Below are 17215 nucleotides of genomic sequence, written 5' to 3' on the forward strand. Positions count from 1 at the left end.
CCATCTTCTCCCCCCATTCTGCCTGACACCAAGGTCTGGGCAGAACGGGGCGTTTCCATGGCAACCCCCTGTCGTGCACTGCCATTGGTCAGAATTCATTTCTGACTAATGGCAGGGAATAGGAGGAGATCGCAGGGCTGCAATCTCGCTCCTATCCCTCACTATGATCGGGGCTGCCACTGACAGCTCCGATCATCCCTATTTTCCTGGCGATCGGGTCACCAGAGACCCGATCAGCCCGAAATAGCAGAAAATCGCATGTCTGAATCGGCATGCGATTTTCTGCGATAGCTGACGTGGGTGTGGGGGGGGGGGGGGGTCTCAGGACCCCCTCGGTGATGTGCCGGGATGCCTGCTGAATGATTTCTGCAGGCATCCCGATCCGGTCCCCAACCGGCTAGCGACGGGGACCGGAATTTCCACGGGCGTATCCGTACGCCATACGTCCATAAGGACTCGGGATGCAGGGCGTATGCATACGCCCTGCATCCTGAACAGGTTTAGGGGTTAAAAGAAGTAACTTTTTTTTTACAAAATGATTATGCACCATTCATCGTATGGGATCATAGACATAGGGGGAGATTTATCAAAACCTGTCCAAAGGGAAATTCGATCTGATTGGTTGCTCATTGTGCAGCATTGTTCCCCCCACATTAGGTGCAGCAGTGTTCCCCCCACATTAGGTGCAGCAGTGTTCCCCCCACATTAGGTGTAGCAGAGTTTCCCCCACATTAGGTGCAGCAGAGTTTCCCCGACATTAGGTGCAGCAGAGTTTCCCCGTCATTAGGTGCAGCACAGTTCCCCCCACATTAGGTGCAGCAGTGTTCCCCCCACATTATGTGCAGCAGTGTTCCCCCCACATTAGGTGCAGCAGTGTTCCCCCCACATTAGATGCAGCAGTGTTACCCCCACATTAGGTGCAGCATAGTTCCCCCCACATTAGGTGCAGCATAGTTCCCCCCACATTAGGTGCAGCAGTGTTCCCCCCACATTAGGTGCAGCAGTGTTCCCCCCCACATTAGGCAGGCATTGTTCCCCCACATTAGGCAGGCATTGTTCCCCCACATTAGGTAGGCATTGTTCCCCCACATTAGGTAGGCAGTGTTCCCCCACATTAGGTAGGCAGTGTTCCCCCACATTAGGTAGGCAGTGTTCCACCACATTAGGTAGGCAGTGTTCCCCCACATTAGGTAGACAGTGTTCCCCCACATTAGGTAGGCAGTGTTCCCCCACATTAGGGAGGCAGTGTTCCCCCACATTAGGTAGACAGTGTTCCCCCACATTAGGTAGACAGTGTTCACCCAGTGTTCCCCCACATTAGGTAGGCAGTGTTCTCCCACAATATGTAGGCAGTGTTCCCCCACATTAGGTAGGCAGTGTTCCCCCACATTAAGTAGGCAGTGTTCCCCCACATTAGGTAGGCAGTGTTCCCCCACATTAGGAAGGCAGTGTTCCCCCACATTAGGTAGACAGTGTTCCCCCACATTAGGTAGGCAGTGTTCCCCCACATTAGGTAGACAGTGTTCCCCCACATTAGGTAGGCAGTGTTCTCCCACAATATGTAGGCAGTGTTCTCCCACAATATGTAGGCAGTGTTCCCCACAGACATACAGCCTCCAGCCATATACAGTGTATGGCTGGACGCTGTATGCCTATGTACTGCCCCAATTCAGTGTTCCGTCCACCGCTCCTCCTGTCCGGCCATAGCATTAGTTCCCGGGACCGGAGAAGCGGTGGTCGGGCCTCCGTTGCTATGGGCGCACGCACGGGACGCAGTGATGTCTGGGCGTGCACCATCTCCCGGCGGCCCCTGCATTTTCAAACTTAACGCGGGCCGCAGAGAGTTAACAGGGGCATCCATGTGTCCCGAAAACATATTTTGGGACACAGGGATGTTCTTAATAGTTATGGGGGGAATTGCCCCGTCGCTACAGGACGGGCAAGCACCGGCTCTTCTCAGGGCCCCAGGCCAGCTCGGGGCCCCAAGCAATTGCTTGGTTTGCCTGTCCTGTAGCGATGGGTATATGCTGCTTATTAGTGGACAACCCCCTCTTGGCAGTCATTAGTGTGAACTGTGCTCCAAAACCCCAATCTGTATACAGAGATTTATCCTACCTTAACCTCTTAAGGACGCAGGGTTTTTCTGTTTTTGCATTTTCATTTTTTCCTTATCACCTTCAAAAAATCATAACACTTTCAATTTTGCACATAAAATTCCATATCATGGCTTATTTTTTGCGCCACCAATTCTACTTTGCAGTGACATTAGTCATTTTACCAAACCAAAATTGAAAAAAAAATGCAATTTTGTAACTTTTGGGGGCTTCCGTTTCTATGCAGTGCATTTTTTAGTAATAATGACACCTTATCTTTATTCTGTAGGTCCATACAATTAAAATCATATCCTACTTATATAGGTTTATTTTGTATTACTTCTGAAAAAAATCATAACTACATGCAGGAAAATTTCTTTGTAAAAAATTCTCATCTTTTGACCCATATAACTTTTATTTTTCATTCTTATTCCGAGATTGTTTTTTTGTGACATTCTACATTATGTTAGGGGTAAATTTTCGTCAATACTTGCATCATTTCTTGGTGAAAAATTCCAACATTTGATGAAAAAATTTAAAATTTTGAATGTTTCTAACTTTTAAGCTCTCTGCTTGTAAGGAAAATAGACATCCCAAATAAATGATATATTGATTCACATATACAATATGTCTACTTTACATATGCATCATAAAGTTGACATGTGTTTTTCTTTAGGAAGACATCAGAGGGCTTCAAAATTCGGCAGCAATTTTCCAATTTTTCACAAAATTTTCAAAATCAGAATTTTTCAGTGACAAGTTCAGGTTTGAAGTGGATTTGAGGGGCCTTCATATCAGAAATACCCCACAAATGACCCCATTATAAAAACTGCACCCCTGAAAGTATTTAAAATGACATTCAGTAAGTGTGTTAACCCTTTAGGTGTTTCACAGGAATAGCAGCAAAGTGAAGGAGAACATTCAAAATCTTCATTTTTTACACTCGCATGTTCTTGTAGACCCAGTTTTTGATTTTTTACAAGGGGTCATAGGAGAAAAAGACCCCCAAAATGTTTAACCCAATTTCTCTCGAGTAAGAAAATTCCTCATATGTGTATGTCAAGTTTTTGGCGGGCGCAGTATAGGGCTCAGAAGGGAAGGAGCGATAATGAGATTTTGGAGAGTATACAGTATTTTGCTGAAATGGTTTTGGGGGGCATGTGACATTTAGGAAGATCCTATTATGCCAGAATAGCAAAAAAAAAAAAAAAAAACATGGCATACTATTTTGGAAACTACATCCCTCAAAGCACGTAGCAAGGGGTCCAGTGAGCCTTAACACCCCACAGGTGTTTGACGACTTTTCGTTAAAGTCTGAGGTGTAAATGAAAAATATTTTGGTGAAATGGGTTATGGGGGGCATGTCGCATTTAGGAAGCCCCTATGGTGCCTGAACAGCAAAGAAAAACCCCACATGGCACTGACGACTTTTTGTTAACTTCTTGGGGACGGAGCCCATTATAACCCTAAGGACGGGAGCATTTTTTGCAATTCTGACCACTGTCAATTTAAGCATTAATAACTCTGGAATGCTTTTACTTTTCATTCTGATTCCGAGATTGTTTTTTCGTGACATATTCTACTTTATGTTAGTGGTAAACTTTTGTCGATACTTGCATCATTTCTTGGTGAAAAATTCCAAAATATGATGAAAAAATTGAAAATTTAGCATTTTTCTAACTTTGATGCTCTCTGCTTGTAAGGAAAATAAACATTCTAAATAAATAATATTTTGATTCACATATACAATATGTCTACTTTATGTTTGCATCATAAAGTTGACATGTTTTTACTTTTGGAAAACGTCAGAGGGCTTAAAAGTTCAGAAGCAATTTTCCAATTTTTCACAAAATTTTCAAAATTGGAATTTTTTAGGGGCCAGTTCAGTTTTGAAGTGGATTTGAAGGGCCTTCATATTAGAAGTACCCCATAAATTACCCCATTATAAAAACTCAAAGTATTCAAAATGACATTCATTAAGTTTGTTAACCTTTTAGGTGTTTCACAGGAATAGCAGCAAAGTGAAGGAGAAAATTCAAAATCTTAATTTTTTACACTCGCATGTTCTTGTAGACCCAGTTTTTGAAATTTTACAAGGGGTAAAAGGAGAAAAAGCCCCCCAAAATTTGTAACCCAATTTCTCTCGAGTATGGAAATACCTTATATGTGTATGTCAAGTGTTCGGCGGGCGCAGTAGAGGGCTCACAAGGGAAGGAGCGACAATGGGATTTTGGAGAGTGTTTTGCTGAAATGGTTTTTGGGGGCATGTTGCATTTAGGAAGCCCCTATGGTGCCAGAACAGCAAAAAAAAAAACACATGGCATACTATTTTGGAAACTACACCCCTCAAGGCATGTAACAAGGGGTCCGGTGAGCCTTAACACCCCACAGGTGTTAGATGACTTTTCGTTATATTCGGATGTGTAAATGAAAAAAAAAAATTTCACTAAAGTGAAGGTTTTTCCCCCAAATTTACCATTTCTACAAAGGGTAATGGGAGAAAAATCCCCCCAAAACTTGAACGCAATTTCTCCCGAGTACGGAGATACCCCATATGTGGCCCTAAACTGTTGCCTTGAAATACGACAGGGCTCTGAAGTGAGAGCCAATGCGCATTTGAGGCCTGAATAAGGAATCTGCAGTAGGGGTGGACCCGGTTACAAGGATGGGGCTTGTCTCCACCAAAACCCTACAGCGGTATCTCCCACAGGGTGCCTCCAGCTGTTGCAAGACTCCCAGCCTGCCAGGACAGTCTATGGCTGTCCGGCAACACTGGGAGTTGTGGTTTTGCCACAGCTGGAGGCGCCGTTTAGGAAACACTGCCGCATGAGACGTTTTTCATTTTTATTGGGGGGGGGGGGGGGAGTGATGTGTAAGGGGGTGTTTATGTAGTGTTTTACTTTTTATTATTTGTTAGTGTAGTGTTTTTAGGGTACATTCACACAGGCAGGGGTTCACAGTAAGTTTCCTTGAAGGAAACCCACTGTAAACTCGCCCGTGTGAATGTACCCTGTACATTCACATGGGGGGGGGGGCACCCCAAACCTTCAGCTGTGGCAAAATGACAACTCCCAGAATGCACTGACAGACCGTACATGCTGGAGTTGTAGTTTTACAACAGCTGTAGGTACACTGGTGGGGAACCACTGAGTTAGAAAACAGACTCTAGCTCAGTGATTTCAACCCATGTGCCTCCAGCTGTTGCAAGACTACAACTCCCAGCATATACGGTCTGTCAGTGCACTCTGGGAGTGTTAGTTTTGTAACAGCTGGAGGCACACGGGTTGGAATCACTGAGTTAGGAAACAGACTCTAGCTCAGTGTTTCCCAACCAGTGTGCCTACAGCTGTTGCAAAACTACAATTCCCAGCACGGCCAGACAATCAGGGATGCTGAGCGTGTAGTTCTGCAATATCTGGCCCTTCAGATGTTGCAGAACTACAACTCCCAGCATGCCTGGACAGTCTGGGCATGCTAGGAGTTGTAGTTATGCAACAACTGGGGAAGAACAGTGGCCTCCAAACTGTAGCCCTCCAGATGTTGCAAAACTACAACTCCAAGCATGCCAAGACTGTCCAGGCATGCTGGGAGTTGTAGTTCTGCAACATCTGAAGGGCCAGATATTGCAGAACTACACGCCCAGCATCCCTGACTGTCTGGGCATGCTGGGAGTTGTAGTTTTGCAGCATCTGGAGGGCTACAGTTTGGAGACCACCATATAGTGGTCTCCAAACTGTGCCACTTCAGATGTTGCAAAACTACAACTCCCAGCATGCCCAGACAGTCAGTGCATGCTGGGAGTTGTAGTTTTGCAACATCTGGAGGACCACAGTTTAGAGACCACTACACAGTGGTCTCCAAACTGTGACACTCCAGATGTTGCAAAACTACAACTCCCAGCATGCCCAGACAGCCTTTGGCTGTCTGGGCATGCTGGGAGTTGTAGTTTTGCAGCTTTTAGAAGGCACAGTGAAGATCACTTATCGCGATCTTCACTGCAGCCTTCTCAGCCGCACTTTCCGGCCGCCGCTCCTCCTGCTCGCGCCGCTTGTTCCTGCTGCCGCTGATGCCGGTTCGGGTAAGCCGGGCCATGTCCCCCCCCTCGCCGTCAGTGTTCTCTGTACCGACTTTGATCGGTGCGCAGAGCGGGGGGAAATGAACTCTAACCCCCCGCCCCCCTCCTGCCATTGGTGGTCAGCCTGACCGACCAATGGCAGGGGATTGGAGTAGGTGGCAACACTGCCACCTCGCTCCTATGCTTTAGGCTGGTCGGAGCTGTCTCTGACAGCTCCGATCAGTCTTATTTTCCGGGAGATCGGGTCACCAGTGACCCGATTTTCCCGGATCGCGGCAAATCGCAGGTCTGAATTGACCTCAAATGTACATGGCGCTCTCTCACTGCTGAGCCTTGTTGGGCGTCCGCAGAGCATTTTACGCCCACATATGGGGTATTTGCATACTCAGGAGAAATTGCGTTACAAATTTTTGGGGTCTTTTTATCCTTTTACTGCTTGTGAAAATAAAAAGTATGAGGCAAAACCAGCATGTTAGTGAAACATTTTTTTACACTAACAATCTGGTATGGACCTTAACTTTTAATTTTCATAACGGGTAAAAGAAGAAAAAGCCCCGCAAAATTTGTAACGCAATTTCTCCAGAGTACAGAAATACCCCATATGTGGCCCTAAACTGTTTCCTTAAAATACGACAGGGCTTCAAAGTGAGATAGCGCCATGAGCATTTGAGGACTAAATTAGGGATTGCATAGGGGTGGACATAGGGGTATTCTACGCCAGTGATTCCCAAACAGGGTGCCTCCAGCTGTTGCTAAACTCCCAGCATGCCTGGACAGTCAGTGGCTGTCCGGAAATGCTGGGAGTTGTTGTTTTGCAACAGCTGGAGGCTCCATTTTGGAAACACTGCCGTATGATAAGTTTTTCATTTTTATTGGTGGGGACAGTGTAACGGGGTGTACATGTAGTGTTTTACCCTTTATTATGTGTTAGTGTAGTGTAGTGCAGTGTTTATAGGGTACATTCGCACTGGCGGGGTTAACAGTGAGTTTCCCGCTAGGAGTTTGCGCTGTGGCGGAAAATTTACCACAGCTCAAACTTGAAGCAGGAAACTCACTGTAACGAACCGAATGTTAATCCCCCACCCCCAATCTGCTATTGGTCGATCGTTTCTGATTAACCAATAGCAGGGATAGGTGGGGTGGCACCCCTGCCACCTAACTCCTATCCCTTATTTTTCGGGTCACCGGGTCAGCGGAGAACTGTGTGACACGAAATCGTCGCAAATCACCGCTGTGAATTCACCTACGATTTGTGGCGATTGCTGACATGGGGTGGTCTGAGGACCCCCCTGGGCATTGGCACGGGATGCCTGCAGATAAATATCAGCAGTCATCCCGGTCCGGTCCCCGCCCGGCACAAGGGAGTGATGGAAATTCCCACGGGCGTACAGGAACGCCCTTGGTCCTTAAGTGCCAGGGATCAATGTCGTACCCATACGCCTGTGGTCCTTAAGGGGTTAATCCTCTCCCTTTGTGCTGAGTGTGCTGAGCTCCTGTGTGTGAGGGAGAAATCTTCACCAATCAGAGCTATTTTTATATTACAAATACTGGCAGGGTGTCTAAAATACCAGCTGTGCTGATAAAATACCAGCCAGGTGGCAACCCTAAGTGTGTGACATGGTTGTAATAATTATTGGGGAGATTTATCAAAACCCATGCAGGGGAAAAGTTGATCAGTTGCCCATAGCAACCAATCAGATTGCTTCTTTCATTCTCAACAAGACCTCTGAAAAATAGAAGAAGTGATCTGATTGGTTGCTATGGGCAACTGGTCCACTTTTCCTCTCCACAGGTTTTGATCCCTGATTGTCTTCATATCTAGGATGAGAATCTTCTGACAAAGTGAGTAACCAACCATTTCTGGGCATAAAACATCAGAACTTGCTGGGTGCCCTACGGTTGCCTGGACAACTGTACCCCCCAGCACCAGCCGCCTCTCACCTCATCACATGGTGCAGATCCTGCAGGAGAGCAGTTTTGGACACTTCTGTCATCCACATTTTGCTAACACTATTTTTCACACACACAAATAAAATAAATGAGTCGAACAAGTCAAAGAACAGTTTAAAAAAAGGGAAACTTTATTTATTATTTATTAAAATGTTTGTGTAGGGATTTTATGTAACCTCCATCACTCACAAAGAGCGGACAGTAACTAACTCAAGACAGGAAAAACCTCCAGAGGGGAGGAAACCTGTAGGGAATCCATGGCTACTGTACTGCCCTTCCTCTGGGCATACTAAAGGAGGTTACCTCTAGAATTTGGGCCAATGTGTCAGTGTATGTGCTGCCCCACAGCCTGGAAAGTGTGCATCTAAGAAAGGAAAAGAAAAGATAGATTAGTTACATGTTTATTATAGAAATGCACATGGAACTGATCAAAAAGATGTGATACTTACCAGTCACAGGCGGGTATGAAGTTGCATTCCTAGGTTCCTACAGTTTAGGCCCCTCACTGATGACAGTGGTGATGACATCACATGTGTGACCTCACGGGAGTTCTATTTGAGTCATGCTGCTTTCTGATTGGCTGAAAATCAAAAAACCTTTTTAACATATTCTGCATGACTTATCTCAGGGATTTTTGGCAATTTTTATTAAATTGGCTCTACTTCCTGTGGGTACATTATATTTGTTTCTCCTAACCAGACACTCAGTATTTGTAATATCATTTGGTGACCCTAACAGCCTGGGCCCATAGGTTTCTTACACAGATCACTGCGGCTCTGGCAGGCTCAATGGGGGAGAATCATCAAGACCTGTCCAGAGAAAAAGTTGCAGAGTTGCCCGCATCAACCAATCAGATCACTTCTTTCATTTTTGAAAGGGCCTCTAAAAAATTAAAGAAGCGATCTGATTGGTTGTTATGGACAACTCAGCAACTTCTCCTCTGGACAGGTTTTGATAAATCTCTCCCAATGGGCAGCGCTGGCTGCTGGGACGTATGACGAGCGATGCCCCTGACGTTGCGGTATGGAGCGGAAGGATATTATTTGTCAGACGTCCCGGGAGCCAGCGCTGTTTATTGATTTAAAGTGGTTGTGGCTCCTGCTGCCAGTTCAAGATCAGGTAGCATAGGCCGAGATTCACATACTGCATCTGTGATCCCCTGTGGCTGTCCAGCAGTTGCAAAACTACAACTCCCAGCATGCCCTGACAGCCTTCGGCCTTCGTGTGTCAGGTATACTAGGAGTTGTAGTTTTGCAACAGCTGGACAGACATCTGTCAGAAGGGGTGGTGGAAATAAATAAAATAAAAAATAAAAAAAAAGCAATGTGGGCTTTGAAAAAGGCCCCACATAAGTTGTGTTTGAAGGAAAACGGTCACCCCTTCACCGCACTAAACCTGATACACCCGGTTATAGTGTGGGTGCTGGTCTCGTGAGCACTTGTGCCTTCTGAGCGCTCACGTGGCCAGCGCCCATGAATATTTAAGTCCAGCCGGCGGGCGGCCTCCAGCGTGCAATTCAGCGCAGGAAGAAGCGGACCTTCAGAGGAACACCGCGCGGACTTCAGGTACGCATATCGGTCAAAGAGCTTGCATCGGTCTCATGTTCACCTGCACTATAACCCTGTGTATTGGGTTTAGTGGGACTGAATGGGTGACCATTTTTTCCTTTAATCCCAGTTTAAGCCTAGGAACAGACGCAATTTTTGTTTGAGGTTTTTTTAGCAAAAAAAAATGTGGTGTCCCGGTACCGTATTGCATACCGTACCTTTGTTAGGGGTCCCCAAAGTCAGAGTTCCTAGTAACTGTGGGATTCTGCTTCTTTAGTCTTCCCCTAGTCACCCCTCATATAGTTAATATATTGCTAAAATAAATGTAAATACTGTATAGAAAGTGTATACTTACCTTGCATAGTGTCGCAGGGCCTGCAGGTCATGTGACTGTAGTTTAGTCTCTATGGTAGGTAAGAGGACCTTTGGAGGTTCTGGGTCATGTGATACCCACAATACCTTGTAAAGCTGATTGACAGATGGTGGCGACCAATCCTAAAACGGCCAGCCCCTGCCCATATAAGAGAGCCATTAATCGCTCTCTTTCCTCGTGGGCTGTTGATGAGTAAAGATCTGCGCAGCTGTCATCGGCAACCACTGGGCCAAAGCCTGCCGGCCTTGGCTCGAATCAAACAGTGAGTTCTTACAAACTTCCCCGCTACTTCTAGCAAGGACCCTGGACCTAAACATAACCCTAAATCCAGAGGATCTGCGCATACTAAATCCTACTAAGCTAAAGAACTTACAAAAGTCCCAACCATACGTCAATCTCAGCTAAACTGTACATAGACATTGTTATAAAGACTGTTCCTGTTATCCCATGTTACAGAAAATCTTCAGTAAAGTTTCTGAAAGTTTTCAGCAAAGCTCTGGTTGTGGACATTACATTTATTCTACATCTCCCTATCGCTTTTGGGAAGGGTGGCGATAGGCCAAGCATCACAGTATTAACCCTCACCCTGGCGTCACAACTGACAAGAGTTAATTATAACCGTGATATACCTCACAGCAACACCCCAACTGCCATACACCCCCCCCAAGGCACCACAAAGCAAAAACACAACAAAAAACTGCCCACTCATTTCTTTTCTCACAGAATGCCATTGGGGTGTGCCACAGGGTGTGAAAGTGTATGTTATAGCCCAGGGGCAGATGTTATTGTGGTAGCCCTTGGGGGGGTGTTAGTAGTGGAGGTATTGTTTCGGTAAATGAGGGGTTAATGTTAACCCTGTAGTTCGTGACGCCAGGCTGAGGGCTAATATGCTGAGATGATTCTCCGGCCTATCGCCGCCCTTCCCAGAAACGATAGGTGCATAAGAATAAAGACTGAAGGTCCACAAAGTAGTTGAATTTGAACTTGCATAAACTTTACTTAACGGCTTGCGGTACATCCACAGAGCAGTAACAGTCTCAAACAGTCTCCATATACCTCAATGACTGACAGATGTTGCGAACCTTGACTTTAGACAATAGTCTCTGAATTCAGGGTATATTGCGAAGATCCGTCCGGATTTAGGGGATAAATAAGGTCCGGTGGTCTTGCAGAGTGTTTAGGGATTGATACACTCACAATTTGGAATAAAACAGCTGTCGCCGCAAGGCTAAGGCCTAGACTCACTGAGTACAGCAGCACAGATCCTTTCTCGTCAACAGTCAGGAACCAAGAGAGAGATTAATGCCCTTATATGGGCAGGGGCGGGGCCGTTTTGATTGGTCCAGCCATCTGTCACTCACCGTCACAAAGGATATGAGTGCATTACGTCACAAGGACCTTCAAAGGTCCTCAAGCAGAAATACCATAGAGTTCATCCGACCACGTGACCCGTAGGTCCTGCTACGCTTCTCACAGGTAATTAATTATTTATCTACATTTTATACAGTTAAACTTCCACAAATAAGGAACATATGATTAGAGCAATGACTATAGGGGTGAGAGGTGTCTAGGGGTGGACTATACAAATGGACCCCAACGTCCTAGGGCCTCTGGCTATGTGGACCCATAAACAAAGGTACCAGATAGGATTCGGTAGCGGGACACCACATTATTAACCCCTAAATGTTCGTGATGCCAGGGCGTGGCTTTCCCGGTAACCACCCTAACAGTAGCACCGCTATTCCTAGGTTAGGCAGTGTAATAATAGTCCATGACCAGGTTAGGGTTAACGGTAGCTTTACTTAGGTAGACAGATAGTACAGTCTTTACAGTTAGGCGAGGTCCCAGAGAGGTGACCAGTAACACAGAGGGACCTTGCAGCTTGCTGGTACTTGCAGTGTTTGGGCAGACTTTAACTCAGCCACGCTGACTATTATAGACTTGACTTGACTGTAGGTAGTGACAGCAGACATAGACGACTTGACTTACTGACATGTGGCTGCTGGTTAGGCTTGAGGCCTCCAGATGTGCTGGACACTGGCTCTGAGAATGAGAATGGGTGGAAAAGAGAGATTATAATGGCTCCCCCTCATTATAAAGGGGGCTGAGCAAGTAGGTCAAGCTGCAGGTCACCTGGTTAGCTGGTGCTCTCTGGGTAACAAAACGTGACAAGTTTACGGAAAAGTAAAAAAAAAAAAAAATGTGGTCACTTTATAAACCAGAAAAAAAAAGTGATCAAAAAATCCCATCAAAACAAAAAGGGTACTGATAAAAACTACAGATCATGGCGCAAAAAAATAGCACAGAAGCAAAATAGTACTAAGTACAGTTGGCGGCTCACAAAACAAGTCTTAAATGGGTGTGCAGGTGGAAAAATTTTAAGCATTATAGATATTAGAAGGTGAGGAGGAAAAACAAAACTCCCTTCCTGGTCGATAAAGGGGTACTCCGCCCCTAAACTTCTTATCCCCTATCCAAAGGATAGGGGATAAGATGTCTGATCATGGGGGGTCCGACCACTGGGGATCCCTGCGATCTCAAGGCCGGCACAGCGGCTTTAAGGAACACGATGATGCGTAAGAGGAAAAAAGTGATCTCACATTTACATACAAGTAATCCTGGGACTTGTCGTTGGAGAGAAGGAACTCCAACAGGAAATATAAACAGTTCACAAAAAATCAGCAGCGTTCTCGTGTACTTAACCCCTTAAGGACCAGGCCATTTTACACCTTAGGACCAGAGCGTTTTTTGAACATCTGACCACTGTCACTTTAAACATTAATGACTCTGGAATGCTTTTAGTTATCATTCTGATTCCGAGATTGTTTTTTTGTGACATATTCTACTTTAACATGGTGGTAAATTTTTGTGGTAACTTGCATCCTTTCTTGGTATAAAATCCCCAAATTTTATTTAAAAAAAAAAATTTTTGCATTTTTCTAACTTTGAAGCTCTCTGCTTGTAAGGAAAATGGATATTCCAAATAATTTTTTTTTATTCACATTTCCAATATATCTACTTTATGTTTGCATCATAAAATTTACGTGTTTTGACTTTTGGAAGACATCAGAGGGCTTCAAATTTCAGCAGAAATTTTCCAATTTTTCACAAAATGTTCAAACTCACTATTTTTCAGGGACCAGTTCAGGTTTGAAGTGGATTTGAAGGGTCTTCATATTAGACATACCCCATAAAAGACCCCATTATAAAAACTGCACCCCCCAAAGTATTCAAAATGACATCCAGTCAACGTTTTAACCCTTTAGGTGTTTCACAGGAATAGCAGCAAAGTGAAGGAGAAAATTCACAATCTTCATTTTTTACACTTGCATGTTCTTGTAGACCCAACTTTTCCAAGGGGTAAAAGGAGAAAATTTATCTCTCTCTCGAGTAAGCACATACCTCATATTTCTATGTAAAGTGTTCGGCGGGCGCAGTAGAGGGCTCAGAAGCGAAGGAGCGACAAGGGGATTTTGGAGAGTACGTTTTACAGAAATGGTTTTTGGGGGGCATGTTGCATTTAGGAAGCCCCTATGGTGCCAGAACAGCAAAAAAAAAACAAAAAAACACATGGCATACCATTTTGGAAACTAGACCCCTTGAGGAACGTAACAAGGCCTTAATACCCCACAGGTGTTTCACAATTTCTGCATATGTAAAAAAAAAAAAATGTCACTAATATGTGTGTTTCCCCCCAAGTTTCACATTTTTGCAAGGGTTAATAGCAGAAAATACCCCCTAAAATTTGTAACCCCATTTCTTCTGAGTATGGAAATACCCCATGTGTGGACGTCAAGTGCCCTGCGGTTGAACTACAATGCTCAGAAGAAGAGGAGCGCCATTGAGCTTTTGAAAAGTGAATTTGTTTGGAAAGGTAGGCAGGGGCCATGTGCGTTTACAAAGCCCCCCGTGGTGCCAGAACAGTGGACCCCCCACGTGACCCCATTTTGGAAACTACACCCCTCACAGAATTTAATAAGGGTTGCAGTGAGTATTTACACCCCACTGGCATTTGACAGATCTTTGGAACAGTGGGCCGAGGAAATGAAAAATTACATTTTAAATTTTTACGGACCACTGTTTCAAAAATCTGCCAGACACCTGTGGGGCGTAAATGCTCACTGTTCCCCTTATTACATTATGTGAGGGGTGTAGTTTCCAAAATGTGGTCACATGTTGGGGGGTCCATTGTTCTGGCGCTATGGGGGCTTTGTAAACACATGTGGCCTTCAATTTCGTGAAACATTTTCTCTTCAAAATCCCAATGGTGCTCCCTCTCTTCTGAGCATTGTAGTTCACCCGCCGAGCACTTTACATCCACATTTGGGGTATTTTCTTACTCAGAAGAAATGGGGTTACAAATTTTGGTGGGGCTTTTTTTCCTATTTTCCCTTGTGAAAATGAAAAAGTTAGGGTAACCAGCATTTTAGTGAAAAAAAATATTATTTTTCATTTTCCCACCCAACTTTAACGGAAATTTGTCAAACACCTGTGGGGTGTTAAGGCTCACTATACCCCTTGTTACATTCCGTGAGGGGTGTAGTTTCCATAGTTTCCAAAATGGGGTCACATGTCGCTATGTTTTTTTTTTCCGTTTATGTCAGAACCGCTGTAAAATTAGCTACCCCTGGTCAAATCACCAATTTAGGCTTCAAATGTAAATAGTGCGCTCTCACTCCTGAGCCATGTTATGCGCCCGCAGATCATTTTACGCCCACATCTGGTGTATTTCCATACTCAGGAGAAATTGCGTTACAAATTTTGGGGTCTTTTATTCCTTTTAACTCTTGTGAAAATAAAAAGTAAAGGGCTACATCAGCATGTTAGTGTAAACATTTTTTTTCTTTTTACACTAACAGGCTGGTGTAGACCCCAACTTTTCCTTTTCAAAAGGGGTAAAAGGAGAAAAAGCCCCCCAAAATTTGTAGTGTAATTTCTCCCGAGATATCCCATATGTGGCCCTAAACTGTTTTTCTTGAAATATGACAGGGCTCCGAAGTGAGAGAGCGCCATGCGCATTTGATGATTAAATTAGGGATGCACGACTTTAGGGGTGCATAGGGGTGGACATAGGGGTATTCCAAGCCAGTGATTCCCAAACAGGGTGCCTCCAGCTGTTGCTAAACTCCCAGCATGCCTGGACAGTCAGTGGCTGTCCAGAAATGCTGGGAGTTGTTGTTTTGCAACAGCTGGAGGCTCCGTTTTGGAAACACTGCCGTACAATACGTTTTTAATTTTTATTGGGGGGGGGGGGGGACAGTGTTTTACCCTTTATTATGTGTTAGTGTAGTGTAGTGTAGTGTTTTTAGGGTACATTCACACTGGCGGAGGTTTACAGTGAGTTCCCTGCTAAGAGTTCAACACTACAACTCCCAGCATGTACTAATAGACCATGCAGGCTGGGAGTTGTACTTTTGCAACAGCTGGAGGCACACTGGTTGGAAAACCTTCAGTTAGGTTCTGTTATCTAACTCTGTATTTTCCAACCAGTGTGCCTCCAGCTGTTGCAAAACTACAACTCCCAGCATGTACTGATCACCGAAGGGCATGCTGGGAGATGTAGTTATGCAACAGCTGGAGAGATCGCAGCTACAACTCCCAGCATGCTGGGATTTGCAGTTTTGCAACATCTGGAGAGCTAAAGTATAGAGACCACTGCAAACTGTGGCCCTCCAGATGCTGCAAAACTACAAATCTCAAAATGCCCAGACAGCAAACAGTTGTGTGGGCATGCTAGGAGTTGTAGTTTTGCAAGATCTGGAGGGCTATAGTTCAGAGACTACCATATAGTGGTCTCCAACTGTAGCCCTCCAGCTGTTGCAAAACTACAACCCCCAGCATGCCCAAAGAGCTGTCTGGGCATGCTGGAAGTAGTAGTTTTGCAACATCTGGAGTGCTACAGTATAGAGACCACTATATAGTGGTCTCGGACTGCAGCCCTCCAGATATTGCTAGGCAACTTACCGGCTTCCGTCGGATCCAGGGAGCCTGCTGCAAGACATTGCTGCCCGCCGATCTCCGAACTCGATCGTCGCCCGCAGCCTCCGCAGATCGGTAAGTGGACTCGGGCGCCGGTCCTCCATCGTTTCCCCGTCCTACCCCACCTATTGTGGGTGGGCAGGACGGGGGAAACGAAAGTTAACCCCCCGCCCCCGATCTGCTATTGGTGGTCGCATCTAGACCACCAATAGCAGGGATAGGAGGGGTGGCACTCCTGCCACCTCACTCCTATTTCTTCAGGTGGGTTGTGAGTGTCTTAGACACCCGCGATCCCCCTTATATTCCGGGTCACCGGGTCACCATAGACCCGTAATGACCCTGAATCGCGCAAATCGCAAGTGTGAATTCACTTGCGATTTGCGCCAATCGCCGACATGGGGGGGTCTGATGACCCCCCTGGGCATTTGCACGGGGTGCATGCTGATAGATATCAGCAGTCACTCCGGTCCCCGCCCGGTGCGCGCCGGGGACCGAAATTATCACGGACGTATGAGTACGCGCCTGGTCCTTAAGTACCAGGGTGCAGGGACGTACGCATACGTGCAGTGGCGTTGTAAGGGGGGTGCGTGGGGTGTGGGCCGCACCGGGTGACACCCTCTGGTGGGGTGACACCCTGCCCAGCTCATCCCTGTCACAAGCTATTCTTGTATACTCAGTCTGCAGTGCAAAGCAAGCATGCACACAGCGAGTCTGTGGAGTTATCGGGCACTTACTCGGCTTCTCTTGCCCCTGATTGGCAGCTTTCTACTGCTCTGCTTGGGTCATGTGACACCAAAACATCACATGACCCCAGCAAGCAGGAAGTGCCTGGAGGATACAGGAGTCCAGCAGTGTTCTAAGGCAGGTAAGGTAAACTACCCCCCACCATCCATGCCCACCCTTTTCCAGCATGATCCCAACCCCCTTCCCAGCACAATCCCTGCTCACCCCCCCCCCACCCCTTTCTCACCAGGGGTGCCCCCAGCTGTTGCAAAACTACAACTCCTAGCATGCTGGGAGTTGTAGTTTTGCAACAGCTGGAGGGTTGGGAAACACTGACATAAATAAGTGTTTCTCAACCAAGGTGTCTCCAAAGCAAAGCTACAATGCTGTCCATGCATGCTGGGAGTTGTAGTTTTGTAACAGCTGGAGGCACTCTGGTTGGGAAACACTGAGATAGGACATAGATCAGTGTTTC

At 45.8% G+C, this 17215-nt stretch overlaps 2 long non-coding RNA genes across 4 annotated transcripts in view; one reads left to right on the top strand and one right to left on the bottom strand.

Moving 5' to 3' along the window:
* The window catches only part of LOC130290944 (uncharacterized), a 145456-nt gene that overhangs the window by 29146 nt on the left and 99095 nt on the right, over nucleotides 1-17215 (top strand). The gene's annotated exons all lie outside the window — the stretch shown is intronic.
* LOC130290940 (uncharacterized) overlaps nucleotides 1-17215 on the bottom strand; it is a 41804-nt gene that overhangs the window by 14753 nt on the left and 9836 nt on the right. The window contains exons 1-3 of one of the 2 annotated variants that reach the window (XR_008847737.1): nucleotides 16003-16330; nucleotides 8568-8698; nucleotides 8110-8482 (exon numbers count right to left, since the gene is read on the bottom strand). This is a non-coding gene — a long non-coding RNA (uncharacterized LOC130290940). Of the gene's footprint in view, nucleotides 1-8109; nucleotides 8483-8567; nucleotides 8699-16002; nucleotides 16331-17215 lie in introns of those variants that run through there. The other variant, XR_008847736.1, reaches the window with a different exon arrangement.

The sequence above is a fragment of the Hyla sarda genome, chromosome 9 (genome assembly GCF_029499605.1).
Source record: "Hyla sarda isolate aHylSar1 chromosome 9, aHylSar1.hap1, whole genome shotgun sequence".
Taxonomy (NCBI): Eukaryota; Metazoa; Chordata; class Amphibia; order Anura; family Hylidae; genus Hyla; species Hyla sarda.